The sequence below is a fragment of the Pogoniulus pusillus genome, chromosome 24 (genome assembly GCF_015220805.1).
Source record: "Pogoniulus pusillus isolate bPogPus1 chromosome 24, bPogPus1.pri, whole genome shotgun sequence".
NCBI lineage: Eukaryota > Metazoa > Chordata > Aves > Piciformes > Lybiidae > Pogoniulus > Pogoniulus pusillus.
Genome location: NC_087287.1, coordinates 1,226,709 through 1,253,836, shown reverse-complemented (window position 1 = coordinate 1,253,836; position 27,128 = coordinate 1,226,709). Strand labels below are relative to the sequence as shown.

General features: G+C 44.5%; 1 protein-coding gene across 1 annotated transcript in view; it reads left to right on the top strand.

The window, feature by feature from the left end:
* Positions 1-27,128, top strand: part of LOC135185876 (uncharacterized) — a 223,689-nt gene that overhangs the window by 100,967 nt on the left and 95,594 nt on the right. The window contains exon 5 of the mRNA XM_064163035.1: positions 21,097-21,148. The gene's annotated coding sequence lies outside the window, so the exon portion shown is untranslated. The remainder of the gene's footprint in view (positions 1-21,096; positions 21,149-27,128) is intronic.

Below are 27,128 nucleotides of genomic sequence, written 5' to 3'. Positions count from 1 at the left end.
AGAGCTTCCTTCATTTTAATAATGAACAAGCACTAGGTCAAGAGATCTATTGGCTAGATTCTGCTCTACATCTCCTGGCCTGTAGCAAGGAGAAACAGTGGCTTCTGCTGCTTTATTTCCACCTGTAGAGTTTTGTGAAAAACCAAGATACCTTACAAAAAGGAAGCCAAACTCCAATGCAGACTCTGCAGTGCCTTGCAGGCTTTCATCACCAAAGTTCCCCAGGACCAGCCTAAATGGAAAGGAGGTGAAATGTGGAATTAATACTAAAATAGCACACTCCTCAGTGCAGCAAAATGCGAGGCTTCTGTTTTGCACATAAAGCCTCTGTTCTTTATGGTTAATAAAAGAAAGTATCTGTTGATAGCGTTCACAAAAGCTGTAAGGACATAGCCACTATGTCATAATTAGCCCCAAAGAAAACACTCAGAGTGACACTATAATTTTCCCCACCTGTTCCCCAAACTGTCAAAAGGAAACACATCTCTTATTTCACTCTGAATAAGATGTAGTACGTTTGTGGTTTGAGAGACGATGGCTTGATTCTGTCGGTTGAAACAGCTGGCTGCTGTGGGCTGAGCTGAAGCCAGGCCAGAGAGATCCATGGACCTGCCTTGGATAAAAACCTTTGCTTGCTGCAGCTGAATAGGCACCAGCTGAATTGGCCAGGATATCAAATTGAGTGTATTTAATTGTAACTTTTAAATGACAAACATGGCAGAAAGGCTGTAGTTGCTGGAAACTTCAAAGAGATAAGTGAAGAGGAATGTATGGCTTGGGTGGCTTTAAGCAGTTTGTGACTGGTCAGCTCTCTCACATGTGCTGCTCTAAGCTGCTACTGAAGAGTTTAAGTGTTTAGACCTTTTCTTTTGGTGACAAAATTCCTTGTTCAGTTTCAGATCTCATTTCTTCTTGCTGCTTGTAACCCTGTATCGACCATGTAAAATTCTTGCTCATCCTCCTGCCTGCCTTCCCTCCTTATCTCTTCATTCTCCTTTACCTAATTTGTCCTGAACCTGTTGCTGTAGAAACAACCCCAGACTTCACGCATTGATACCACTGGGTCCAGTGGTGGATGCAGATAGTCTTACATACCTGATGATGGTGGTGGGAGGCATGCCCAAGACTAGGAAGGGCTGTCAGGGGTTGGGAGAAACTGGAATCTCCCTAAGATTCCCTATGTCCAGGGCTACAGTGAAACCCTGCTACTAAAAGAACTGTGTGGTTGCAGTTTGCTACACTCCTTTTACTTTCTGAAGGATCACAATTGTGCAGTCTGGTGAAAACAAAAAGAAGGTGAATGACTGTTCAAGAAAGGCTAGGTCCTGATTCACTCTAAGACTTTTGCACACAGCTGTCATGTTTTGCAGGATACTAAACTTTTAGGCAAAAATAAAAGCTGTAAAAAGTAGTGCAGGTCTGTAGTCTTCATGCAGGTCCCAACCATTCTTGAAAGATCTGTTCCTACGTTAAAAAAATCCATCACGCCTGTAGTCCTCATTGCAGTCTGTGACTTACAGCATAAAAAGAATCTTCCCAAAACAGAAGGAGAGAAGAAAAGAAGATATAAAAAAGTATAAAGATATAATTATATGTAGTATATACATATTTATATATGTTATATATGATATATATAAAATATGTATTATATGTGTATTTTAGAAGAAGCACTACCAGCCTGAGAACTGCTCCCAGACGATAATAAACTGACTCCAAAAAGCTGAGAACAAACTGGATCAGCCCTCTAACAGCTGGGAGTCTTCACTGTTTTACACTTAAGAGACACTGGTAAATCATTTGGCATTACTAAAGATACCAACCACAAAAAGGATCTGTAAAAATATATATTTCCAACTTTTCATCATCTGGGATTCTGTAGTTGTTTGTGGTCCATGAGTCACTGCTAATATTCAAATGAAAGATACTGGTTAGGATAGGTGCAGAACAGAGGAATCTCCAGAAATTAAATAACCACCCCCCAGACAAAGAAATGGTGGCCTCATATGCTGACATGTGTCACCAAAACATCTCTTAGAAGCTGCAGTCCCAGCCACAAAGTATGGTAGATACACCAGAGCAGTCTCACCACTGCATTAATCTGGCTTTATTCAAGTGTAGCTCAGTTGAAAAACCTGGAGTTACACCAGCATCAAACTGAGCACTTTGCTCACCAGTGCCGCTCTATATTGTCTGGTGTCTTGCTTAGACATTTGCACCACACAAACTTCTGTATCTGATTTGGTTTGTGGGATTGAAGTAGATGTTTGTGGTACGTTGAAAGACTCCAGAGTGCTGCAGGCAGCAGGGAGGCTCTCCCACCATCTTCATCAAATGCTTTCATACAATCATAGAATGGTTTGGGTTGGAAGGGACCTCCCAAGGCCATCCAGTCCAATGCCCCTGCAGTCAGCAGGGACATCTTCCACTAGAGCAGGTTGTTCAGAGCCTTCTCCAGCCTCACCTTGAATATCTCCAGAGATGGGGCCTCTGGCACCTCCCTGTTGCAGTGTTCCAGCACTCTGATACTGCAAAATTTGTTCCTCACGTGCAATCTAAATCTGCTCTTCTCTCGTTTCAGATCATTGTCCCTCATCCTGTCCCTGCAGGCCTTTGCAAACAGTCCCTCTGCAGCCTTCTTGTAGCCCTCTTCAGGTACTGGAAGGTTGCTACTAGGTCTCCACAGAGCCTTCTTTTCTGCAGGCTGAACAAGCCTAGTTCCCTTGATCTGTCCTCATAACAGAGGTGTTTCAGCCCCCTGATCGGCTTTACGGCCTCCTCTGGACCCACTCCATCAGGTCCATGACCTTGCTGTGTTGAGGGCTCCAGAGCTTGATGCAGTACTGCAGGTGAGGTCTCATCAGAGCGGAGTGAAGTGGCAGACTGAAATGCAATTTCTTGTTTAAGAAGGCTAAATGTTTACTAAAGGTGATGGACCAGGATTCCTTAGCACAGCCAAGGTACTTTCCAGTAGTGACCCTTCTCGGTCAGAACTTAGAATCTGGGGTTGGTAGAAGCTTTCTTTGTGGAAATGAAGATTACTGAGACATAAGCTAAGGCAATGTTGTATTCCCTTGCTGCGTGATTTTTATAAGTAGAAGCTTGTAGGCAGGAGCCATCATTTTATACAAGTTCTCACCCAGATTCTGGTGAGGAACGTTTTACATGCTTTCAGCAAGCAGAGCAGGAGTAGGTTCCCACAAAACTTTGCCTTTCCCAGCTTGTTTCCATATGCACACCATCTGTACCTTCCATCCTCTGTGCTCCCAAGCAAATGGGCAGAATGGCATTTCAGTGACTTTCTTCCTGCACATGTTCAAAGTTACTAAGTAAATTATCAAGCCTCAAAAAAAAAAAAAAGGAGAAAAAGAGGAAAGGAGGCAGCTGAAAAACAACTGAGATGCCTGGAAAGGCAGGGGTTGATTCAGCATTTCCTATTTATGCACACAAAAATGACAGCTTAATACACTTTTTCCCAAAAGAGGCAAGAGTTTAGTGTGTAGTATCCCCCTCACCACTCAGCTCTCCCCAAGCATAAACTCAGCAAAGCTTATATAAACTAACTGCAGAACCTCACAGCTGCTGCAAAATTCTGTGGGCCAAACTCATTTGGTTTAAGTGGAACAAAAACCGTGAAGGTCAAAGTAGGGCTTGGTTTGACCCTTCCTTTTTCCAGATAATGTGTGGGGCCTTTCTATTTGCCTGATGTACTTTAAGTCTACAGAATGAAAACGTGGTCCACGTCCCTCCAAAGTTAAGTAGTCTGCAAACAGAGCAAGATGGCATTTTAGCACTGCTGTGGAAATGGATGGGTGAATAACTGCTTCGAGTTACTTCTAATCTGTGAGATTCCTGCCTGTTTCTTTTAGGCTGAGCTGGAGTTGTCAGCAGGTTGTCTTATTGTTCCTTTTACTATTTAACTTGAGAGACTTCATCTAAAATGCAGCTCCAGTGTGTGTGCATAAGCTAGGCAAATAAATATCAATCATCTCCCAGATGGTGATAATATGCCCCATGGGAATGGAGCATGGGCTGGCTTTGACACTTCAGCCTGTGTGCACACTTGTGCTGCGTTTCTGAGCTCCCGACTGCCCAGCATCCTTCGCCCAGCCCCAGCGGTGCATTCCAAGGCATGTGTGCTGTCAGTGCTCCTCCTGGATGCTGTGCCACTGAACGCAGTCCACTGCTTGCTGCGCCGATGCCTGGACGCTTTCCTCCTCACCGCCAGCTCTCTCCACTTTCAGCACTTTCTCCTGTATTTCGTTCTGCTGCATCATTTGTGAGGCTGGGTTTGAGTGTGTAATCCAGAACCTTGCATTAGACATCTGTGCTCCTCATAAAATGAAGAGGCAAAGAGGATTGCCTCAGCCAGGGTTTTGTGGTAGTGAACACTCTGAGCAGAAAGACTCCTGTGCTTGGTGAGTAGGAAGTGACTTCAATTCTGTTAGCTCTTTCTTCTGCACTTAAGTGCTTGTGAGCTGCAGCGAGGTATTTCCCTGAAACCTTTCCTGGAATAAGGTACTTATGTCATTTTCTTGGAAACTATCATGGAGACCATTCCTTTCTTTTCAAGTATAGCCAAGAAAGTGCTGCCAAACCCTTTAATGCAGTATTCACAACCCCAGAATATGAGTAGCCAATTCTCTGTTCACTTGGCTGGGTTTCAGGCCCATATGGCCCAAGTGCCCTGAGGATCTCCTAACCACTAAACCATACTTGGAGCAGGGAGCAATTTTTATCTCTCCTGGTGAAGCCATTCTGCTTTGGAGGAAAGCCTGGTGAGTTTACTAGACAAGAGAGGTGTGCTACTGATGAATTGGAGGCCTCTGTTGGCACCTGTGGAAAGGACCTGAATTCTAGCTGCTGCACTCCTGCACTGATGTCTGTTCCCATAGCGTGTACTGAAAAACTGTTGGACGGGCCAACGAAGGTAGGCAGATGGCAGACTACATGTCAGCCTCTTTTAGATGATGTTCTCATCCTGGACTGCAGACTCTCCAATTTGGGCCCCATGAAATCATCTCAATAGGAAAGTCAAGAGTTTATAGAATCACAGAATAGTTTGGGTTGGAAGGAGCCTCAAAACTCATCCAGTTCCAACCCCCTGCCCCAGACACGGACACTTCCCACTAGAACAGGTTGCTCAAGGCCTCATCCATCCTGGCCTTGAACATCTCCAGGGAGGTTGTGGATGACAGAATCGCAGAGTGTGATCTTCAGTCACATTCTGTGATTCTGTCATCTACAACTTCCCTGGGAAACCTGTGCCAGTGTCTCACCACCTTCACTGTAAAGAACTTCCTCCTAACATCCAGTTTGAATCTCCCTTCTGCCAGTTTAAACCCATTCCTCCTCGCCCTGTCATTACAAGACCTTGTCAATAGTCTCTCTCCAGCCTTCCTGTAGCCCCCTTCAGATACTGGAAGACTTCTCCAAGGTGTCCTTGAAGAGCCCTAGCTCTTGTAACCTGTCCTCATAGCAGAGATGCTTCCTGAAACACGAATCTTGGTAGGTAGTATCCATGGTAAGAAAGGTCATGAAAAAGTTAATCTTTCACCTGCTCCTGTGAGTTTCTGCCTTTATGCTTGATAGGGTTGAGCCCTGAGACCAGTGTTGATAAATACAGGCAACCTTGCATGCAGAGAATGGTTTCCTTTTGCATTGTCATTCACTGGGCTGCAAAGGCAAAGGACTGCCGACAGCATGCAGCCACCTTCCATTTCCACAGCCAGCAAACACCGAAGCATGGAGGTTGCTCAGAGGCTTTGCTTAATGGGCTGCTCTAGGAGTGGTGCCTGTGCTCCTCTCACGCTGGTGTACTTGTCACTGCCGTGGCAAGTCTGGGAGCTGTTCATCCACTGTACCACACGACTCCTCCAGCTATTCTCCTCTTTCTGGTGAAACTCCAAGCATTTCCATGAAAGGATTATTTGTAATTGCAGCTCATGAATGAGAACCAAAGATCAAACAGGAAAGGTTGTGAGGCAGCTGAGCACAGATAGACCATGGGATTTTTTTCCTGTCATTTGATATTCAGAGTACATAAGGCTGGGAGCAGTCGGGGCAGGGGCTGAGGTGCTTGCTGTTGTGTGTGATACCTGAATTCCTAGGCAAGAACACACCTGGAGAATTCACTGATGACACCCACTGCAGGGATGTCTCTGGCCCCAAAGCTCGTGTCCTTTTTGCCTGAGAAGTAATGCAGTCATTATTTTTCTCTGCTCTCAGTGAAATTCAGGCTTTCAGATTATTCAGAAAGAAATTTCCTGTGATGTGAGTGGCTAAGAAATATATTTCCCATTACCTAGATCAGTAAACAGCCCTGTTTTCATGTGGGGAGATGGAAGGGGAAGGTGAATTGGTGGATGTGAAGAGATCCAGCCAAAAACCTTTAGTTTTTATCTGTGTTGTTAGGTTGTTTACTAGCTACCAGATTCCTTTTTCTTTCATATCCCCCACCCACCCCCAGCTAAGCAGTAGCTTAGATAATGATTCTTTTAAGCTAAAAGTCAAAGCTAGTTGAGTATTAATACTAAATTAAATCACTTCATTGCTGGGACTCATCCTTGAGTGCATTTAACTGGCATAGCTTAGCAGTGGAGCTGTCCCAGCTTCCTGCAGGTGAGGGCTTGATTTGTCAGACACTGTCACGTAATATATGACCTGCATTATAACTCCACCTTCAAATCAATAGACCCACAGCATTTTTGTTTCAGTTTGCCATGCACCACAGCTACAAAATATGAACCAAAGTATGCTGCAGGTGCTCGCTAAGGAAAGAAAGGGGGTGGAGGGAGCAGCACTCAGAGACTGCAAGTAATAAAGCTGCTGTGGTAAAGTAAAACACAAGTAGAAAATACATTTGCTGTTATGTTTCTACTCAGACTTCTTCTCTGGAATGAGGAAAACTTATATCAACCTATCACAGCAAAGGAGAGAAAAGCATGCAAAAGTTAGTTACTATTTTGGGGAGCATTTGAATGGTTTTTAGTTGCTTTGGATTACTTTTGCTCTAGTAGATGAAAGGTAGGATAGATCCCGTTGGATGGATTGCATTTCCTCTGCTATTTTAGAGCAACTAAGTTATTTGGAATCTAGTGGAAACTGGCAAGGTGGGCATGGGAAGGAACTCCTGAAATCATAATAGGCTGGTAATTGAATTCCATGTGAAGTGATTGATTTTTTTAACTGGCACAATGTTCTTGTATCCATCGTGCAAGGGCTACTGAGCCAGGGTACCAGACAAGGCCCACCAAGGTGCTGTACAAAGGGCTCTGATTCATGCAAAAGGCTGGCTCAGGCAGGGGCACAAGTAGGAGTTCAGCTCCCAACCCACTTATTGTCTTTCCCTTCCCAAAGATCTCAGTCTGCTTTAGGAGACAGCAGCCAAATGACAGCAGGTAGCAGCCCACTGCACACTGACTGCTTGTGCTAGGTGTAGCTAGAAAGAGTTCAGGGACCCTTTATTGACAGCTGAGTTATACCCTCAGCAAGTTAATGCAGTCTGGGCAGTGTTTGTCATCATGTAGCAATGAGTAGAGATATTCTGCATTTCCCACTTGAAGCTTTTTCTGTTTGTCTATCCAAGAGTGCTTTGATCCCATCTGCTTCAGCATTTCAGTGTGGTCTGTGGGTTGCCTGCTCCATGAAGTTCTAACTCCTCAGCAGCAGTGCTTTACGTATTACCGGACATCAATTTTTGCCTCTCCTATTTTTTTCCATAGACATCTAAGATTTTATTTGGTGGAACAGGCACACACTTGTACCCAGTCCAGATATTTCAGTCCAGCTGTTCTGTTCTTAGCTTGACTTATTCTGCTAGCCTTTGATGGAGAGAGAAGGTATCTTGGTTTGGTTTCATTTGCTTGTCTTTAACAAATGTTCACAAATATTTCAAAACACTGAGAAAGTGCTGCAAATGTTGGCCTTGGGGGAATCCCTTACGATACCATCAGGTCAGTTGTGATTGCCTATCAGTGGATTACAAAAAAGAAGCACCCAGCCCTTCTTAGTGCTTTTTGTCACTCTGTGACCCTGCTTTTAACCACTCTTGTACTGTATATTGCACGTGCAGAGTTGCTGGTAATCTCCACTGAGGATGAAATCAGGTTTGTCTGCCGTGACCTGGTTCCTCTTAAAGGCACTGAATGACACAGATTCTCTTTCTTTATTTCCTTCTTAGTTGACTCTTACATCAACTGGTTCATTATTTTATCCAAGCTGAGGTCAGCCTCACTGACCTGGTGCTGCCTGTGTCATCCTGCCTGTCTTTTGTGACTGTAGCACTCTTGTATTTCATGGGAATCTTCCCAGCCTTCCGAGATACATTGAAGACATCCCAGAGACTTTCTTCAGATAGGCGTCTCTGAGGCCAAATCTATGGGCTGCCAGGTTTAAAATGCTTACCAGGAATTGATGCTGTTTTCCATCCTCTACAGTTGCTAACAGACTGGCAAGTGCTTTGTCCTCAAATGAAAAAAAAGGCACTTTATCCTTTTTTTATTCCAGTCTGGGACAGGAATATTGCCTGAATGTTCACCTTGACAGCATTATCTTCTTCAAGAAACTTTAACCACCAGAAGCTGTCTCAGTTTCTCAGCTATTTTAGAAATCATCTTCACATTAGCTACATTTCTCTGGGGCACAGAAATGTCCCTGATGCTTTCAGCTTCCTTTCTGCTCTGCTCTTTGTTGGTTTTTGTTTGTGTTGATTGTTGTCTAGTCTCTGCTGTCTCTGTTTCATTCCTTCTGAGACAACATTCTACAAGTGCAAAAAGCAACTGCACGTGTGTGCATGTATATATGGAAAATCTCCTTGGTCCTCTTCACGGGGGCCTTGGAACATCCAAAGTCTTTCTCTTTTGTGGAAGGAATGCTAAAATCTAGACTCATAGAATCAACCAGGTTGGAAGAGACCTCCAAGCTCATCCAGTCCAACCTAGCACCCAGCCCTGTCCAATCAACTAGACCATGGCACTAGGTGCCTCATCCAGTCTTTGTGTGAGCACCTCCAGAGATGGTGTCTCCACCACCTCCCTGGGCAGCTCATTCTCTGGCAAGAACTTCCTCCTAACATCCAGCCTAGACCTCCCCTGGCATAACTTGAGACTGTGTCCCCTCGTTCTTTTGATCCACAGCAGTTACTGTGTATCACTGAAAAGTAAAGAGAAGTCTTCCATACCAAAAGTGAGTGTAAGGCATGAAGAATGTGAGAAGGGAAGGAAGCACTGTAGCTTACCTGCAAGAGACCCATGGTCACTCCAGCTGGGTGGGTTTTGAGTAAGTTGCTCAAACTTTGCTTGGAGAGTGAGACAGCTTCTGTTTCATTTAGCTGCTCCATTAAGTTCAGACTATATTTGCCTCTGTTTGCTTTTCTACTTGTGCTTGGAGTGTGTCTATCTGGGCTCTGTTTCACAGAGCTTGGAGTTTATTTGCCTGAGTTTGCTTTCCACTGCCTTTGCACTATGTTTGCACTGAGCTCCATTTCATTCAGTCTGGACTCCACGGGCCCAGGTTTGTTCCACAGCATTTGGACTGTGTTTGTTTTGCTTTCCAGAGCCTGAGAATGTGGCTGCACATGGCTTGCCACTGCCCAGCAGAGTGTCTCTGCCTGTATTGTGGTTAGCCTGAGGCTGCTGCTCTGTTAGCTTGGTCTGTCAGCATCTTCCTTGCCCTATGCCTTGCTACTGTATCCAGACAGCTGTCAGTAAGAGGGAATCTGAGGCAAACTGAGAGTGATTTAAACTCTGTGTGGATTATTAAGATGAGGGTAATTTATTTGCTGTTTCCCAAATACCACCACGGAAATCCCACTGAAAGATGTCGAACCTTTGCAGACACCTAGAATTGCATTTCCATCCATCGCTGCTTTCCCCAACAGAAATCACTAAAGGCCATGAGGAAGACTCCTCTCTGTAAACTCTCTAATACCAATAGAGTTGCCTGAGGTGAAGCATCTCATTGGCACAAGGTTTGCCCCAGCTCCCGTATGGACAAATCGAAATTATGAGGTCAGAGAGGGCCTGCCAAATTCCTGACTACACACAGACCTCCTCAGCTTGCCCTTCTTGAATTCAAGTAGAAAAGGGGAGAATCGACCCCATGCTGCAATTCTTAGCAAATAAGAACTATGTTAACTTGAGCACAGATATCTTCTTGTGTCTCCAAGATGACTAACTTCCTTTTTAATTCTCTTGCTTCCACTTTGTCCTTTTTTTTCCCCTTTGAATCTGAGTCGGTTTTTCTGTGTCCTGCCTGGTGTGTTACCTCCCCCTGTCTTCTGGAGAGAAGTGTTTTGATATACATGCAGCTGCCTTTGGAGGATGCTCTCTAGGATAAGCTGCTTCAGAAGGACTGCATTGATTGTATGCAGAGGAAAACAAATACTCTGATTTTGAGTTCAGCTGTTATGTTGGGGTGACAGTTCTCCTGTTATGGGAAAGTGATCTGAACAGATTTAAATAGTTCTTAAGTAGATTTAAGCAGTTCTTAAATAGATTTTACTATAAAACACAGTAGAGGTCCAACAAAGTAGGTGAGCAACAGCTTCCTCTTCAGAGATGGAGGGTGTGAATTCTTCCTGAGTTCAAATGTCTGCTCAGCTAACAAAAACCTGCTGGTACTGTGCTGTCACAGCTACTTTCTGCAGTAGTTTTTTCAACCCTTAGGATTACAGGAAGGAAAGCAAGAAAGGAATGGAGAGCAACAAGTGAAAGAGGCGGTAAGGAGGAGTTTCCAAAAGCTTTCCTTGTGTTACAGAATCCCTGTGTACCTTTCCACTGCCATCACAAGCACTTACCTGAGATCAGGTCTGGAAGAACCTGGAGCAGAGCTAGATGGATCTGGCACACAGGTGTCCCTGGCTCTTCATTCTGGTGTAGAAATTGGCCCTTGTCCAGAGGAAGGATGAGCAGGGAATCCTCTGTTGTATGTTGAGAGGCAAGGGGAAAGAACTAACTTCATCATCAGGCTTAGCACCTGCTACTCTGTCTAAGCCTTAGGATGCAGGATGTTACTTTAAAGTATTTCTTTGTGAACTGCCCCAACTGATTTTGCTGCTTCACTTACATACCTTTCTGTATGGTCATTTGTCAAATCCACTTTCAGGTATGTCCCAAAATCTAGTTTTGTGTACACTTCCATTACTATTCCTTACTGAGCTGATAATGTTTCTTTTGCTCATCTGAAGTCTCAGTCTTCACAGAACTGATTTTACTCAGCCAAGATTAAAATTTTAAGCACTTAGTGACTAGGCAAGCCCAGTCCTCCTCTCATTGCTGCGGTAACATTTCCACTGACATCAATTCAGCACATTTAATTCAGTAAAGGACCACTGGAATAGACTCAGAGGGCAGACAACTCTCAGCTTATTTTTTGTAATACTTTCTCTTGCCATGAAGCTTAGCTCAGCTTTTTTTGACCTCTCCAAGAAATGAGCAAACAGCCTAGGAAATGTGGTGAGTACTATGGTTACACTTAGAGAAACATGCTGTGGTGTTTGAACCCAAAGGGCAGTAGGAAATAGATGGAGGTTGATGTTTCCTGCATCCATCTTCTAAATGAAGCTGCCGTTCAGCTGTGGTTATAAAATAAAGATAGAGGCGATTTAGATGGGCTCTTGGTGCCTTGCTAGGTGAGATGCAGTCCACTGCTATCCTCACTAGGGCCAACACCACAGCTAGGTAGCTCTTAGTCACCTTTTCTGTGGCTGAACTGGTGGCACACAGACTGGTGTGGAGCTTCAGCAGGAGGCTGCTCATTTAGTGGACACCACCAGCATAAACTCAGTTGCTGGCACCAGCCAGATTAGTTCCTTGTCTGGTAATTAGCACAACACCAACAAACCAGTCGAAAATAAGGAACTGGGAGTGGGGCTGGAAGGGAGGGGAAGGTGTGTTTGTGGGGATGTGCACTCCTTACGCTTTGCATTGTGGTCACTTCCAAAAGTCTTCTTGTGCAAAGCACTTCACAAACACCTACTAAACCCTATTCCTTCTGTGAGTGCTTAAAAGGCAAAGACAGACAAACAGGAATAGGACCACAGCCATTCTGCACAGAGGAACCAGGGAGATGAGCAGAGAGATTGTCAACTATCCAAGGGTGAGGAAGAGTATCTGAAAAACGTGGGCAGAGTCTCTAGTGCAATGCCTTGCTCATGCTATTTCTTCCTTAGTAGTCAGACTTTCTCTTCAGACTTGGGAATCTTTCCCTAGCCTCAAAATGCCAGTGAAGATTTCACTGTGGGCGTCTGCAGTTGGACTGAAAAGTCATCTCCTTTCTGCTTTTCAGATGCAGGGCAAGTGCTGTGTAATGGTTTATGTATTAGGAGGATATTCTCCTTTTCCACATGCTGTCTGGCTCTGGCTGCTGTTATGAGCTGTTTAGAGAATGCTTTCTGGAATAAAAAGAATTAAGAGAGGAGGCCAAAGCTGATGATAAGTTAGACCCAGTGTGATGTATTGCCTTTCCTCGATGTTTGCCATGGCAAGGAAACAAGTTACATGAGAGCCTGCCTTACGGACCTCCGGCCAAAAGTCTGAGAGCCACAATTTGTTCTGCTGGGAGATGAGTACAAGAGCAGCCCCTGTAGACCAGCCAGGAGATCTATGTGTGACTTGTCTTGGTATTTGCAATTAAATGATTATTAGTTAGGAGTTATGGCCTCAGTATGCAAAATCCCTTGGCCTAAGCAAGAAAAGAGTGGCTAAAGATCAAACATGAGGAGCTGGGCTAGGAGTGTGCACACAGCCTGTGTTTCACTCTCAGTAACAGACTACTCCTGTAGCTGGGTACCCATTTGGTACCCACAGCAGCTTCATCTTGCTTTTTCTTGGCAAGACCAAGTAGGCATCTTGGCTGAGTAGCCAGAATGGGGTGGCCTGTGTGCTCTTTGGATTTCACAGGAGGAGAAAAACCTCAAACTGCCTTTTCCGCTGTTCCTTTTGTTCAATAATTTATTTATGTTGCCACCTTTCTTTGTACTCGTGAGACTTAGGTGAACTAATGGTCTGGTAGGTCAGAGAATCAGAGACCTTCTGGAGGGCTAAGACCACCCAGCCCTCTCTTTTCACTTTTATTGTAAAGATCTGTTTCTTCAGGTTTTGGAAGGCTGTTTTCACAGCTCTCAAAGCCAGAAAGATCCTCCTTTGGTTGACAAGGATTACATTAAAACTCTGTTGAAAAATCAGAAACATTCACATACTATTTTTTTCCCTGTTAAATCTGCTATGTGCTGAATTTATTGCCTTGAGTGTGTTAATAAAGGATGGAAATGCCCCTCATGACACATCTGTGTAAGGATGTTCAGAGTGCTATGCAAGCTAAACTCAAATCCTATGGAGCCAAGTTCCTGCTATTTGGAGTGGATTCAGTCCACCGTTGTAGTCTAGGTTTGTCTCAAATAAAGTCAGGTACCTGGTCTGTGGTATCTAACTTGAACTTAGTCCCTGGGGAGAGGGCAGATTTAAAGTTGGTCTGCCCTGCCAGGTAGTGGTGCATATGCACCTCTGTACTGACTTCACAGCAGGTCTCCTGAAGTGTCCATCACAAGCTCTGAGTGACAGGACTTTCCAAACTGCAGCTTTAGGAAGTCAGACAATTGACTCCACACCTATGAAGACAGGACTGGGCTGTAGAGATTTGCAGCTCTTTTTTTACCTCACATGATGCTTCACTGTCAAAAGACAGATGAAATCTCTCAGATAGAATTCTGTGCTGTAGCAATGTTCTGCCTGCTGCAAGGGGACATGATTCTGATGGAGAGGAAATGATGTCCTTGGCTGTGCAGAACAATACTGGAAGGAACAGTGGCTTTGGGATAAGATGTGGGACTGAGTTTTCAGATTCTTGGTTTATGAGGTCAGTCATGCCCACACATCATAGAATGCCTCTACCTGCTTCCTTCCCTCTGAATGAATTAAACCTCAAGTCAGCTCTGAGAGGCTACAAGAATCACAGCCCCTCCAGGCACACAGTTTCTTTGGCAGGGCAGCAGTCTGGCTGCCCTTAGCCTTACTTGTGTCCACTTGTTTCTGGTTTAGTGGGTTTGAGACTTTACCTAACTACTTCAATATTTGCAATTGTTCCTTGTCAACAAATGCAGTTTTCTGCTGGAACCTTTACAGGAGCAACATTGGGTATGAGAGAAACACACGAGATGTGGAGGTCATCCACAGGGGCAGCTTTTACTCCAGTGTGTACTTAGAAATGTTTAGTGGAAATGGACAGACAAATATAGTATTGCATTGTTGCTTTAAAGCCTTCCTTCAGGTATCAGAAGACCATAGCAGCTTTGCTCCTGCAACACTCATGCTTCCTTCCCCAACTCCCACTGGAGGACAGCAGATTACTTCATTGTCTTCAGTAGAGCATCAGATTTGCCACTTGTTCACCAGCAGCTAATTGAGAGGGGAATCTGAGAATACCTCCTACTGCTTTCCCCTTTCTGGTCAATTTGGCAAGTAGCTGCTACTGTCTCCCCATGCCTCGCGCAGAGCTGGGTGCAGCAGTGATGAGGCTCTTGCTGTCCTGTCTGCAGAGGTACCAGATTAGCTCTAGGTAGAAAGGCAAAAGGTTGTTTGCAAACTCAAAAATGGTTGGAGATCCAGACTCTGTGAACAGAGAACTGAAAGAGCCAATAGGGGAAGTGTCTTGAAGTTCCACACTGAGTATCAAGTATCGCCGCTTGATAAGAATCACTTGGTTATAGCATCCTCTTGTATTGTGTTTTATACCTTTTCAGATAGACATTATTACTCACAAACTAATATGGGTTTTTTTAAGAGCTGAGATCATGCCTAGAAATAAGTCCAAACATGACTAGACGTTGTAATGCATTTCTTTTCAAGGTTTTTGCTAGCCCAGAGCAAACAGCTGTGCTGAAGTAGAGAGGTGTTTCCAGAAGATGGGTTGTTTGTAACGAGACTGGTGTGTGCAGAGTGCCACTGAAATTAAGTAGGAGGGTAATGACACTCTTCTGTCCTTCCCAAGAGTCCTTTAGTCCATGCTAGGGCTTTCCAAGCTGAAATATTAGTTGGAGAATGTGAGATATATATATATATATTTAGCTGTATTTTTTAGAAGAATGATCCAGAGCTCTCCGGTAACTTTCAAGTGAGGTAAATTCTTTACAGTGAACTTTCTGGCCCCAGAGGCCTTTCAGCGTAGAGGATCCACGCTGCAGACAGCACCTCTCAGGCTTGCTAACCTTAAGAGCGATTGAGGTTTGGATCATTTGTATGCCACTGAAATGCTTTTGTGGTGCATGATGGTGCAGCCTTTTAAAATCCTGTAGACCTCCTCATTCCCTCTGCCCAGCACTGATGAGTTTCGAACCAAACTGGACCCATGTGTGCTTCTCTGGCTGATGGGAGCAGATCCAGCACCGGGTTTAGAGCACTTCTAAATCAGGCTTGGCTTTCCCAATATGTTTTTATCATCATGCCTAATTATGTGCATGAGCAATAACTAATTATCACAGTGCATTGCTTTCCCCCACTGTGAAAACACAGCCGAGCTCTGTAGCGGCTGGGGTTTGGTAAGCGGCGCAGTTGCTGCGCGCAGGAAAGGTGCTAGAGGTAGAAAATATTATTCTCCTCTGCCGAGTGTTTAGTACAACAATATAAGCATTGACCGTTGTGTACTTTGGTATTATTTTCCTTTCCTGCTTGTAGTCCCTTCTCATGTTTCTCCATCATTTTAGGCCTCTAATAGGGATAGGATGAACCCATTGATGTCGGCACATGGAGGCCTGCTAGTAGCATGCCTTTGGTTTTAGTCTCCTAGCAGCAGCCATTCATGTTATGTGGGCTTTCTTTTTTGGGCATTGCCCACCCCTGAAACTGACTTCAGGCATTTTTCACTGCCTGTTCTGCATGAATAGCCACAGGCCTCTTGCCAATTGTCCCCCCTTCTTGAAAGCCAGCCTCAGCCAAAGGCCTTTTCAAGTGTGATCCCAGAGTGCCACACAGGCTTTCAGGGTATTGTTGTCGAGATGAGGGCCCTGCACTGGAAAGTGGGGTCAGAAGAGAAAGCACAATAAGGGGTGATGGAGGCTTCATGCAGTCCTCAGATGCTGGCCTGTTTATTAATTTACAAAACTAATGTCACTGTCTTTAGAGAAGAGATTGAGTGAAAAAGATGCCCTTTGAAGAGAAGAACTGCTTTTGATGCATTACCAAAACACTGCTCCCCTTATTAAATTGATTTTATGGAAACAAGTACAGCTAATAAAAGTTCAGAAGCACCAATAAAATATTGAAGGTCTGGATTCAGTGTTTCCTTTTTTTCCCTCATCAGCTCAGACACGATTCATGTTAATGGGTTGTACAACTTGTCCTTGGGCAAAAGAAATCCTTAAACATAAGGGGTGCAAATATCTGGTCTCCCTTATGCATGTCACACAAGCTATTAGTCAAGACAGTACAATGGTGCAACCCTTTAACACAGCTCTTCCTCATACATAAGATAATGAAACATTCAGGCAGAATTTCTTTATCTTTTGCTGTTTGAGGTGGAACTAAAAGGGTAGGGTCCATGAATCTTGGATATAATATCCACAAGTGGTTTGGCTTATGAAAAGATTCCAAGCTGGGCTGGAATGTTGCTCCTGCAGGCACTGTTTGTGCTGAATAGCAGATGTAGGCAGTTCTCTGATTTGCTAGGTTCGTGCTGTTAGATGCAGTACTGTTGTCTAGTGGTGCATGAGGTTTGCATTGCAGGTTGCAGTCCAAGAACCTCCTCGGGAATACAGGTGGCTCCTTCACTTCCTTCTTTCCCCTACCTTGTCAAAGGAGAGATGACTTCTCTGCCTTCATAGACACGTGCATGGTGGTTTGATTCTGGTAGCCACCTGCCACTCCAAGCTGAGAGCTCCTTCCCATTGCTCTCCTACCTCTGAACAAAAAAGCAGAGGTGCTGCTCTCTCTGTCTCAGGCTCACAAAGCAGTGGATCATACGCAGTTGAATCCTGTTCTCTTACTGCCCTAAGGAACCAAACCAGAACAAGTGTCTTTCTCCAGAGATAGCTTATCATTTCCATGAGTGGTTCTTGTCATGAACCACCAGAGATAAAGTGATGATTATCATTGTGGATACTACTTAGGGCTGAATTTAGGGACTTTGGAAGCCACAAGAATGAAACTCTACAGCTGGAACTAGAGACGACTGTCATTAGGCTTGTATGCTTTGTAAGCTGGATGCAGGAGGAAGACATTCCAGCCTGGCCAGTGGGCTACAGATGCAAGATTGGGAGTCAGATTTAAACATGTGGCCATAAATGTGTGATTGAATTTTAAGTGCTTTCAATTAATGTAGATCAAAAGAGACTTTGGTAGTTGGAGAGGCTTTCAAAAGTGCCAGACTTCAAGCATAAATCTCTCCAGTCTTCCTTTGTTTTCCATAACTTGTCTTGCCATGTTTGTTAATTATGGAAGGCATTTAGGACTTGCTCTGTCTCATCCAGTCTCTTCTCTTCAACGCTCCAGCAATGAAGTCAGCAGTTTTACAATCCACTGCCTTGAACCTTGAGACTCATTTATGGCCAGCAAGTGGGTGTAAATTGTTAATGGGAACATTTCCAGTGTGCTGTGTACGCAGAGCAACAGAGACTGATCCCTGGAACGAAACCAGTCGGAACCTACTCGTCTTCCTCGTGGCAGAAAATAATTTGAAGGATTGTTATCATGCAGGAAAAACAGGAGTTTGAGGAAAGCCCTTACCTGAAGCAAATGCCAGAACATCACCCCGTGTGATAATCATTGATAGCTTCTATTTGTATGTTTGTTTCAGTTTCCAGAATGAGATCTTTTTGTTTGAGAAACACTTGGTGTGGTTGGAAATGCAGAGTTCAGTGAAGCATGAGGAGACTGGTCAGCAAGTTACTCTGTCACTTGGTTTTGTGTTTAAAGAATTATTTGTGTCTTTAAACACCTGGTGGGAAGATGCTGTATACCTTACTGAAAAGGTGTGAAGGCTTTCTGCATGCATCTAATTAAGATGGCCTAGTTGGAACACAGTGCCTTGAATGATGCCTTAGCAGTCAGGTTATCCAGCCTCTGACAGTGCTTTCACAGTTAGTGGTCTCCAGATTAAGATAGATAAACAGGCCAGATATCTTTGTATAACACTGTGTGATGGTTTGGGTGTTACCTGTGTCCCCCTGCCACACACACACTTTGGAAACCACCCAGACTAGACTCAGCCAGCTCTGGAAATTGAATGAAGCTTTATATTTACAGCTTAGCACAATGTACAAGCAGATATTTACTATATATATATGCAGTTATATACAGAAATATACAAGGTAAAAGGTAATACAGAAACACAGCAGCCCTCCCAGAAACCTGAGTCCCCAAGAGGGGCTCCCAACTGCCCTTCCCCATTCTCCTTCCCCTCTCTACCTTACCCTGGATGTTGCTTTGTGCCCAAGGAAGAATGGGGAGGTTGGCCAGGGGGTTAGGAAGCAGGTGGATTAATCAGAGAGAAATGCAGTCCACAGCCTGGACAGAGAGCAACTCCCTTATCTGTGTTTGGATTCTTGCTCTTATACCTCTCAGCAAGCCTATGAGTGAAGTAGACATCACCATTGTTTCCCTTTCATAGCCTGTAATCTAGTTCTTCTCACCAAAACGTTCTAGCTAGCTTCAAACTAGCACACACTGTTGAGTCTTTCCCCTCTTATCAATAAAGAATGTAGAAGTAAAGTACTGTGAAGCTGAAACTGGTGTAGTCAAGGCTGAAAGCCACCAACTGCACCTAAAGCTAAGTGAAACACAACATCTTTGCTAAAAAGCATCCCTCAAGTGCAGTAATCAGCATGAAAGAGCTCTGCAGCCTGTGGTGAGAAATGCAGTTTGGGGCTTGCCTGCACGAGACCTGTTTATTTCGGCTTTGGGTGGAGGATGTGATTTGTCCTCTACATATAAACAACCACAGATAATAGGATGTCAATAGACCTATTTCAATATTTGCCTTCTAAAAATTAATCAGATTAACCACAGTAAAAATACTGAGAGAGAAACGTGGCAAGTGCTGGTAGGCTTCTTAGCCATTGTTTTCTTTTTCCTTCCTTAAGAACAGCAACAAGTGGTTAGAGTACCTTGGGAAGCTGCTCTGGCAAACTTGGCACACTCATGGCAGGAATAAGCATAGTCATGACCAGGTCAAGAAAATCCTCAGTGTGGGGAGAGGTTTAGGGATGCCTAGAGGCACAAATGGATTTAAAAAAAAAGGTGTCTGACCAAGACAGGCACATGAGTAACACTTGAAAGAAGTTCAGTGTTTTGGTTCAGGTAAGAAGCTCAATAGATCGTCCAAAGCTCTTTGCGTCTCAGTGAGGTAAAACAAGCAGCACTTGTCTGGCAACAAGATTTCCAGTGACACTTCAAAATACTCCTCCTGCTCTGTGGGAAAAAAACCCAACAAACTAAAAGAAAAGTGAAAGAATTATAAGCACTCTTTAAAAGGGAAGGTAATGCAACATGCTTCATAGGTAGCTGAGGTTTGGATGGGTTAACTTTGGGGGCCGTTTTGGACCTCTTGGGCTTAGAGTCATAGAATTGGTTAGGGTTGGAAGAGACCACAAGGATCAGCCAGTTCCAACCCCCCTGCCATGGGCAGGGACACCCTACCCTACATCAGGCTGGCCAGAGCCTCATCCAGCCTGACCTTAAACGCCTCCAGGGTTGGGGCCTCAACCACCTCCCTGGGCAACCCATTCCAGACTCTCACCACTCTCAGGATGAAGAACTTCCTCCTCGCGTCCGCTCTGAAGCTACCCACCTCCAGCTTTGCCCTGTTCCCCCCAGTCCTGTCACTCCTTGATAGCATAAAAAGTCCCTCCCTAGCTCTTTTGTAGGCCCCCTTCAGATACTGGAAGGCCACAATAAGGTCACCTGGGAGCCTTCTCTTCTCCAGACTGAACAGCCCCAACTCTTTCAGTCTGCTCTTATGTGGACACATTTATTTGAAACCATTGTCTGTTGGTTATGTTTAATGTACCTGGGCAATATCTATATCAGATTCCAAAATGATACAGCATAGGGCTTGCATTACATGGGGTTAGTAATGCAAATTTCCACATCCTTTCATTTTTACTCTGTTTGAAGCTCTTTCACTTCCTTTACAACCATTTGTCTTCTGAAGGACAAAGGAAAGGAGAGAATGAGGAAGTGAAAATAAATATTTAGGGAAAAATAATAAACGTCTGTGCCTCCATTAATCAGATACTGTTTGCTTTTTGCTCCACAGAATAGATAAACTGCCTGAGAAAATTAGGCTCACTGAAGAGCAGTGACAGTGTCATAACTGTGGACAGAGACTCCAAACAAAATGGCCAAGCTGGGAGGAAAAGACACTGGTGGTGTTTTGCAGGAGGGAGGATGTGGTGATGCTGAGTTAGGTTTTGGAGACCAGATGAAACCCTTCTGCAGCATTCTTCAAGAGTGCAGCTTTTGTTAATTCAAAGTTTTGCTGTTTTATCCTTGACATAGCAAACGTCAAATCTCTTGTGACGGGGAACATCCAGTTCCTCTCATGCTGCATAGGATGCAGCCTTGCTGCAGATAGGAAGGATTTGCTACTCCCCTTCTAGATAACCTGGCACAGGTTTTTGCAGTGCCTTCAACTGCATGCAGCATGTCTCTTTCTGTCTTTTGAGTGTTGTTAGAAAGCCTTCACACCTCAGCACCTGACTTTTGGAAAGGCTCAGCTTCGCCAGAAAGCTATGGATTTCCCAAGGAAAATCTGGCTCTCTGTCTTGCAGTGGGAGGTCATGGATATAGAAAATTCAACTCCAGTGGCAGCTGTGCTGCTTTGAAATCTTTACCTCAATGGCTGGGAGCCTGGAAAAAGAAAACATACCTGCTTTTGAGTCCCTTTAATGTGCATCCCTGCTTCTACTTGTGCAGTTCAACTACTGAGTCATGCCTGTATCCTTCTGCCTGTCACACTGAAGGAGCTTCTGAGGATGGGCAGCATTTTGTTGCCTTGGAATCCTGTATGCATCAATTGATTTCTCCTGGCATTGCTTGAAATCTCAGTAGCAGGCTTCTTCAGCTCAAAGAGACTGACTGTTGTTTTGGGTTTTTTCCCCTTTTGCAGAGTCATCCAAACAGCGCAGAACTTCCATGGGAATGAAAGTGTTCTGAAGGAGGTAGGCATGGTTTCAATTAATATTCAGCTTTAGCAGAGTGAAAACGTTTTGCAAAATACCTCATTTATTTTGACAGGATTTGGACTTCAAAGTTTGGTTCTGAATGAGTTTAAATAGTCACCTGAGAGGGAAACTTGGAGGAGGTTTTTAGAGTAAGGCAGATTCGTTTTGAAAATGTTGAGTTTATTTTTATTGCAAAACAAAATCAGTGTTGGGGGTTCAGAAGTAGTGCAGAACCGAATTTGTCATTCCCTGCATACTTTGTTGCAAATTGATTAGCACAGAAACCAAAGGATCCACCTGAATACCTTGGTGTTACTGCTGTCTCCCTGCTCCCTCCGCTCTGCAAGCGCGGCTGATCCGTACAGCTTTAAACGGCAATAAAGCGCTAGGAAGGGGATTTCTGTGTGGTCCCTGTGCCAGCACCAGAGAAAGGATCCAATGCAGCTAATCTGCTCAAGTTTAATGAATGTCCTGCTAACTTTAGGGACGCTGCCTGGCTGCCCTCTGAGGCTTTTAAAAGTCTCCTCCTCTTCTTGCAGGATTTTGTCAGGAAACCAGATTGAGTGAGCCCAGATAGAAAATGCCATTGCTGTTCCTACAGGTTTCCACAAGACATCTGACCCTTCCCCTCCCTTTCCTTTTTCTTTTTATACCTCTCTGGAATGCAGATATTTTGGTTAATTTTCTCCAGCTGTCACAGAGTCTCACAAGAAAATGACCTCGCAGAGTGACCACTTCCCCTACTCTTTGACTTCAGGAGATGCTTTTTTCTTTTTAACCTTTCTGCGCTTTCACCACATCACCCATGTCACTGTTTGGTGTCTTTCATGAGCCTAAGGTGGGGGGGGAAGGCAGAAAAAAATATCCAGCCTTTAGAAAAAAAAAAATTAACTGAATGAGGAAATCAGGTCAGTTTGGATTGGTTTTACCAATTTACATTACTGTTTCAGAGCAGCTAATGTTGCAGAAAGCTAACATTACCCATTCTCAGGGCAGAGTAAGAGAGGATAGCATTTGGATATCTTCCTTATAAGAATGTTTTTCAACGTGCAATTAGTTGATTCATTTAGTAGCGACAGCAGTCTCAGCACATTTAAGAATCAGACTATTTTCTTCTTTTGTTCTTTTAAATACACTATCCAGAGGGGAAGATTTTATTGTAGAAACTATGTTTCAAGTTTAGTTTTCTGAAATAGCACTGTGAAAAAAGTCAACTAAATGCGAGGTGATAAATATCTCTGGCTTATGAACTATGGAAATGAGATGCACGCAGCTCAAAAGCTAATGGTTCTATTAAGCACCATGATAGAAATAAGGACATTTGTTAGAAGAAAATTGCAATGCATTTTGTGTTGGCCTCACTCGCTCATGAAAGAAAGGTTTTAGCCTGTTTTATTCCTTTAAGGAAGTTGAAATCAGTGGGCTCTCAAAGGGTGTGGTGTTAAGCATGTGCATCAGTCTCTGAAGAATCAGAGCCTCCCAGTTCCTCACAGAGGTGCTTAGGGCAGCCCCTGCATTTTTGTTCTTCCATGTCAAGTTCTGCCATTCGCAAGAACAGGACCAAAGTTTTAGTTTGTGCATTTCTTAGCTCAGTCTTTCCATAGAACCTTTGACTAAGGTACTACCTTCTGTCCAGTGAGCACCAACCACTGCTTAGTAAGGCTTGTAGAATCCCAAGGATTTCCAAGTATAACTCTTGCCCACTGGTACTTTGAGTTTACCTCGTCCTCTGCTCGGAGCTCAAAGCGCCGAATCAGAAAGAGAAAGGTAGGGGCTGTAAGGGGAGTGCAGTCCTCGCTGTGCCCGTAAATGCCAGTTCTGTGATCTCCCTGAAGCCTGTGCTTGCACTGTTGTGTCTGAGAGAAAGTACTGCCCTGCTGCTTGCTAGTGACACAGAGCAATTCTGGTCTGCAATAGCTCCTTCTGTTCTCTAGCTAGTGTTTTGAATGAATCCCTAAATCTTGGCATTTTCTAGAGCAGTTTGGGAAGTGTCCTCCAAGACATTTCAATGCACATGTTCTCTTTATAGTTTCTATAGTAAAGATTGTTCAGGGTGAGCAGGTTGTAGCTGTGGTTCACTTCTCTCATCTCCCAAGACTAGTGTCACTAAAGGTTTTTGTAACATGGACTTCCTACTTGTTTGGGTTTAGTCTTTGGGACTGATTACTTGGTGCTAGACCCCAGCAATTTAGGTATTTTAGAAAGAAAATGAAGAAGGCTTTTCATGGTTGGTGGTGTCCAGTAGGCTATCTGGTACAAATATTTGCCCAATAGAGGCAGGGACAACTTCCCCTAGACCTGTTCCACTTGCATTGCACAGGGTGGAAAAGAGTGCTGATGGTGAAAAACTTAGTAAGATGGATAATAGCTGTGATAACAGTTTACTTAGAATTAGAATCTGTGAGGTATTGTGGCTCAGTGACTTTGCTTCTCCTCTTGGAGGGGCACCCAGTCTCCAACCTGCCGAATTTTTAAGGATGGGTCAGTACAAACCCAAGTGGTCTTAAACAACCTTTTCAGCTGGAAGGTGAATATTGTAGCTCTTGAGTTTATGAAATGGAAATAGGTTGTTTATAGCTGCTGCATACATAAATTAAACAGGCATCTCCCTGGTAACTTAGATGGGTTTTTTGCATTTCTAATTCCAGAAATTCTAGGAGGAAAAGAGGGGATGAACCAGAGGGTAGATCCCATATTCCAGATGATATGCGTTTGCTCACATGTATCTGTTTCAGGAAAAGACTTCAGCATATGTTTGACTTTAAGTATGTGCTCAAGTCTCACTGGGTTTAAACATGCACTGGTGGAGGATGCTTTCCTAAATAGAAGCAATATGTTGTCCCAGTGAAGGCAGCTTGGTTTGCCAGCCACTTCCCTGCTGTACAGATAGTTGACTTCCACAGGCATCTGTAAAGAAAGGGGAAGCTGAGGTTTTTAGAGCAGCTCCTGCCTCCAGAGCGGATTTTGCTCTTTGTGATATGAAGTGTGCCTCTTCCAGTGCCAAAGCTTTTTCCTTTCAAAATAAACAGAGTGTAGTATAAAGGGGCTGTAGTTTATGGGGAAATAATAAATCTCTTACAATGGCATTTTCCCACTCTCCACTTTTCCCCTGACTTTACCATCTGACTGCTGTCTCCAAAGACCAAGTAGTTCTGGCTGCACAAATGCAAGAGGAGTTGCTTTATTGGGAAGGGGGAGAATAAAAGGTGTTGAGAGCGGCCAGGTCATGTTCTTGCCAGTCTCCTGTATTTAGACTCCTTTCAGCTGGGTTTTGGGTGACAAACTGCACAGCTGTAATGCCTTACATTTACCAGCCTGCGTGTATGAAAGATGTGTAATGTTAACTAAGCCCTTTCCCGTCCCTCGTGGAGGACCACCCTGCCTGCGCGCTCTCCGGAGGAGCGGGCGGCGTGTCCTGATCAGAAGCTGCCCGTGCTGGCAGCAGCACAGCATGTTGCATTAACCAAACCCGTGCTTTTTCAGACAGTTTTGATGGTGGCTGCTTTTTATTTAAATATTCATTTTGCTTGTGTAAACGGATCTCAGTTGGTCTTTACATCCCAACATCACAGGACTATCTGAAAGCCTTGTTTACATTTAGCAGTGGAAATTGTTTCAAGCCTTGCAGAAAACCTTCAAAACCTGATATGCTCAGGGCAGAAACAGGACTGCATTTTCCTCAGCAGCCCCCGAGACAGGAATTTTCTCTGGGATGACCTTTCTGGTGATGAGGGTTACTTAATCTTTCCTCCCCACTGACAGTGCAGCTTTTTGACTGGGTAGGAGCAAAAGTCACTCTCAAGACTTGTTCTGCTTCTCCAGTGTCATCTTGTCAGTGCCTTCACTTGTTGCTGTGTGTTCCCCAGCCCTCAGCTCTGAGTTTGTCCATACACGTCCCTTCTGTCCCGAGCAGTAACTAGAGCAGCCCCCAAAGCTGCAATCGCCACAGCAGTAACCATATTGTGCTGAGCACAGCCATTTACTTACTCGTTGTGAACACAACCATGGCAACATCATTTTGACTTGAATTATATGGGTAAAGGGAAGGCTTGGGATAATTGACTCCATTGGAGTCATTTTACATTCGCAGGGGCAGAAGAACTTGGTCCCAGAAAAACTCACACTGGCACCACCAATACGGTCTGAGGACATAATAAACACACCTGAGTGCCATCCTCCTTCTTCCTCCTCACGCCGTGGGTATGAAGCTTCAGCTGTTATTCTAGATACATGTCAGCACAGCGTGCAGACACTGTCTGGACAGTCTCCTTCAGCTTGTAAGGTGCAAGACTTGTAGAATGAAACCCTTATGTCTTTAAGGTGATCTCAGCAGAGTAATTTCACTCAAGACGATGCTGATTTACCACAGAATAACCTTGGGGACACTTGGCTGATCTCAAGGTGTTTCCTACGCTCGAAAACCACAGCTTGAGTCAGTGTCTTCTGACAAGTCACTTACCAGACAAAGAGGTCTGAACTGCAAGGTTATTGGTCACAACGAGCTGCTGTGTCCCAGTTTTCCTAAGTGTGAGATGGTTGTAATTATGTTAATTTGCCTGTCTTGGGTACCGTGACGAGTAAATTGCAGGAGGGCTTATATGTGGGTGTCAGATGTGTGGTTCTAGATGTGAAGACTCTAGGTTTAGACAGGCATTTAGACTGGCAGGTCCCAGAAGAAGTGTCTACCTTTTCCTGACCATCACTCTGTCCTTCATTCCAGAGCACATGACGTAGTGACCATCCTACACCAAAATCTCCATCTCGTTTTATGCATCTGTCTCCCTTCCCACCCAGGCTGCAGTGAGAAGCAGCACTCTCATCGCTCTCCTCTCAAAACTTTTCTGCAGGGAAGGCAAACATTACTCTCTGCATTTTGCAGATGGAAAATCTGAGCAGAGAGGTTAACCAGCACAGGCAGATAATGGCCAGTGACAACAAGCATGGGAACAGTGAGTGTCAGCAGATGTCTCCAGCTTCTGACCACCCTGCAAACTCAGCTAACAGCTAAACACCACCTCCATGTGCACCTATCAGTGTCTGCTGCCCTGTGTACCTCCTGTGATGTGTGTCCTCACAGGGCCAGTGCAGATGTTGTCATGTTAATGGTGTTATGGGGCTTTAATAGAGCATATTCTCCACTCTGCTACTAATTCACTCAGCGCCCATGGAACAGTAACCCAAATTCTCTTTCTTGCTGTGTGCCATCTCCTACTCTTCCTGTGAGATTTAGGACACAGAGAAGGCAGCTGGCATCTTCACTTTATTCTTCTACTGGCTTTTGTCTTCAGTAGAAATGGCAGGACCAAGTTAGTTGATTTTCTGGACTGCGAGGACTTGGGAGCTTTTTTTCTTGTGCTGATGGTGATTTTCAGAGAGGCTTATGGATCACCTTAGAATCATAGAATGGTTTAGGTTGGAAGGGACCTCAAAGCTCAGCCAGTTCCAACCTCCTGCCATAGGCAGGGACACCTCCCACTAGAACAGGTCACTCAAGGCCTCATCCAGCCTGGCCTTGAACACCGCCAGGGAGGGAGCAGCCACAACCTCCCTGGGCAACCTGTGCCAGTGTCTCACCACCCTCACTGCAAAGAACTTCTTCCTAACATCCACTATCAATCTCCCCTTTGCCAGTTTAAACCCATTCCTCCTCTTCCTGTCATTACAAGACCTTGTCAATAGTCCCTCCCCAGCCTTCCTTTAGGCCCCCTTCAGATACTGGAAGGCCACTCCAAGGTCTCCTTGAAGCCTCCTCTTCTCCAGGCTGCAGAGCCCCAAACTCTTGTAGCCCATCCTCAGAGCAGAGCTGCTGCAGCCCTCTGAGCATCTTGGTGGCCTCCTCTGGACTGGCTCCAACAGTTTTGTGTCGTCCTTGTGCTGGGGGCTCCAGCACTGTACCCAGTACTCCAGAAATGGGGTCCTTCTATGTGTCAGGAGAACGTGGTAGCCACTACACTACAGAATCCTTCGTGCCTTTTTG